The sequence below is a fragment of the Chaetura pelagica genome, unplaced genomic scaffold (assembly GCF_000747805.2).
Source record: "Chaetura pelagica isolate M959 unplaced genomic scaffold, ChaPel_1.0 scaffold104, whole genome shotgun sequence".
Taxonomy (NCBI): Eukaryota; Metazoa; Chordata; class Aves; order Apodiformes; family Apodidae; genus Chaetura; species Chaetura pelagica.
This window is the reverse complement of record NW_009953786.1, coordinates 5,168,372-5,172,064: the sequence shown is the minus strand read 5'-3', so window position 1 is coordinate 5,172,064 and position 3,693 is coordinate 5,168,372.

The window sequence follows — 3,693 nt, the reverse complement described above, 5'->3', positions numbered from 1 at the left end:
GAAAGTCTGGGCTTGTTAAGTGGTCATCTCTTTTTTGGTTTTATTTAATCTTTTTTATTTTTACTGAAGAAGACAGGAGATCTGCAATAAAAATTGTATATAATAATGTCATTCTAGGTTGCATCATAACGCACTGTTAATTAAAATTTGCATGAGAATGCCTGTGCATGAGATTTGGGGCACAAAGAAACATTGTCCAAGCAATCTTAGTTACAGCATTTACCAGTGTCAGGTTGCTTGACTTTGCAGCTTCTATTATGTTTTTCAATAGCTAGTGTATAAGTAATTTTCTCTGGTTTTAGGACAATAAACAAAGCCACTCACATTACACATCCTGCTCATATCCCTAGCAGATGAGGGGTGGGAACCCTTACCCTGCTCCCCAGTATGGAGCACTGACCTCTGCCAGCAAAGTGTATGACACAAGTAATAGGAATTCATCTTCTTGAACCTGCACCAGGGAGCAACAGAACATTTTGCCTGTGAGTTTCACTAATGTTTGCTGACATTGGAAGAACAGTGGAAGTCAGGAATCTTTGGTTCAATCAAGATTGGAGGAGAGCTCATTGAAATTAGTACAGGCTTATCTGCCTGTTTCTCAAGTGGCTTATTCCCTTTTAACATTTTTTATTCGTTCCTGTCTCTTTCTTATCCTGTGTCCAGCTCTCACAGTACTCACCTGGCCCTCTTGAACTGAAAGATCTCCTATAGCATCTGGATAAAGCCCTGTGCATCCTTACCTGACCCCATAGCTGATCCTGCTTTGAGTGGAGATGGAACTAGAGACGCTGATCCCTTCCAAATTGAATTATTCTGTGACCCTATGAAGACACTGTGCTTTTCTCTATTATATAAGTAGTCTGCATTGCTATAGGTGATTTTATTAATCAGTCTTTGTGCTAAGTAGCTTTGGTTTATTACACTGTCATAATTTCACCTCTACAGTGCAGCTCTCCTTCACATGAAAGGAAAAAAAATAAAATAAAAGGGAAACCAAGCACGTATCCCATAAAACAATAAAATATAGCTAGGGTTGTTATTATGCAGGATGGGGTTATTGTAATTTCCACTAAAATCAGGAATTTGTGCCAGGAACTCTTCAAAGTACTTTGGATGGCCTTCCAAGAATCTGGAAATGTTAACACCAAGACTAAGGAAGCTTGATTTTTTTTTTTTTTTTTCCCTCCTCCTCTCTGTAAACATCATGATAATTCTCTGGGTCCTTGCTCCAGCTCCTCTGAGCCATGGTGGTGTGCTGACAGACAGGATGGTCATTCTGCAGTGGGAGACTTGTTCTGCAAAGGGGCAAAGTTCACTGGTTTCCACTACTGTCATGTTGTTCCAGCTCTGAATCTGCTCTGCACTATGGCAGGGATGACACTGCTCCTGTCAGAGGAGACCAAAGCCAGCTTTTCTGCTCCTCCTCCTCAAAGTGTTGAGGACCTAGGTTATCATGGTACACAGTTTCTTTAATCTAACTCAGTGAACGTGGAAAAAATGAGAACTTCTACCATGTAAAAATACGTAACTCTCAGGAATCTGCTAATTTTTTGAAAGTTTTCAGTTCCAAAAGAAGTCTCAGGATGTAGGAGCAGCCCAGAAGAGACATTTGGGATTAAAATGTTTGGTCAGCTTGAGTAAGAGCTGTCACCTCTTTTTATGGGCTTTTCATTATACTGTATGACTTGTACACCTACCTCCTTTAAGGGATCTTCTTTTCCCTCCCATGTCTTCCAAGTTTTCAATTCCTTGTTTTCTTCAGTCAAATTTCTCTTTCCTCCAAACTTCTACTTGAGACCTCTGTTCCCAAAGTCCCCTTCCTCTCCCTATCTCCCCCTGTCAACCCCAGGCCATGCCAAGGCCTTTTCACCTTCATGGGAAGAGAGAGCAAACTGTAGCTGGGAGTCTCTAGAAGACCTGTCCCAGGTGATCCCCTTGCAGAAGAAATCTGGGAAGGGTAAGAAGCAACCAATGGGGCTAAATTGTGAGCTCACAACACAAAAAGGAAGCACAGATAAAGCAGTTCAGGTTTCCATGGAGCAGGTGCAGAAGTATCACCTAGCAAGAGCACTTGGGGACAAACACAAAAAGAAAGCCAATACCACAAATAAAATTTAAGTAGCAAGAGCATCGTAAGTAACAAGAAATCGTTTGGTAAGTACATCAGCAGTAAGAGGAAGTCAAAAGCAAGTGGATTACTCATCAGAAAGAGAAAGCTATTGACTGGTGCTCAGAAGGCTTAGAATGCCTCGTGCCTTCCTTGCACCAGTCTTGGCTAAAAGGGGTCACTTGTGATCAGGTAGTTAACATAATATAAATTGATGTGAAGAAAATGAGTTTTCAGCTCAGACTAGGACAGAACCAGCTACAAGACTCTTTAGGTAAATTAGAGGTGTTCAAACCAACAGGCCGGCTGGATTTCATGCAGGGTAATGAAGAATGAGGCTCAAACAACACTGGAAACTCAAGCATTTATCTCTGAGAGCTGAGGGATGATGGCTAAGGACCCTGCTGATGGATAAAGGCCAAAGTGGCACCTACCTTTAAAAAGCACATTTAAAAAAAAAAAAAAAAAGAGAGAAACAAGCCAGACATATTTTCCTCAAGAAGCACCCAGTATAAATGGGTGCATCATTTGTAAGCAGAGGGAAACAAAGAGAGAAGTAGCTATTAACATGGACTTGCCAACAAGAAATTGGTGCAAGATAGCCAAATTTCCTCTGGCAACAGAGGAACGGACCTTGTTATGGAAGAAAGAAGAAGGGGCCGCAGCCACCTGCGCCTCGGTTTGGCTCTGCACATTCACTCATAAATAAGAAAGTTCAGGTTATGTGAAAAAATTTGGGCATTGGGTACAAAACTGTAGAAACAGAGGTTGTCAGTGGTTTATGGACAAATGGGTGGGTTATAGATGTGGTTCCAAAGGAGTCTGTCCTGGGAAGTTTCATTAGCAACCTTCAGAGATAGCACTGATGGGGGATTACATTGGAGGATGGAATAATAATTTAAAAGAATCCCCAGAAATCGCTTCTAAAGCACAGAAGGTGACAGAAAAGCAGCAAGAGGAGTTGTTTTTGCAGGCAGGGTTAATCCCCTGCACACACAGAGGCTGGGGGTACTGCTCAGTGCAGGCTGCAGGCAGCAGCTGGCGGGGAAGCAGAGGACAGCAGGGGGCAACTGGTGGCTGAGGGGACAGCAGGGGAGGTGGACAAATTGCAGCTGGTCAGCATGAAGAAGGCATGGTGCAGTCCCTACAGCAGCCATCAGATGTAAAAGGGCACTGCAACACAGAGAGGGAGAGAGGAGGCTTCCCTGGGTGAGGGAGCACCAGGTGAAAGCTTCAGCAAGGAATGTTCAGGTAAGAGAGAAGAACGAAGCGTCGCCTGGGGAGGCTGCAGGGCTGCTCAGGTGCTGGGGATCCCTCAGAGCAGGAGTCGGGGAAGCCCTGAAAGGGGATCCGGGGCCACCAGTAGGTGCGAAACCTTTTTGGTGTCCTGTGTAAGAAGAGCAGCTAAAGGGAGGGAGATCTAAGGAGTTAACGCTGCACAGTAAGTCACAGAGACCAGATCAAGGGAAGGAAAAAGCCTCCAAGAACTCGCTGTGCCATTTATAATCAGTAGTGGTGCCAGTGGTCTTTTAATGCACACAAGTATTTTCTGCTCACTAGCCACGTTCATGTGTGCAAGGGCATAT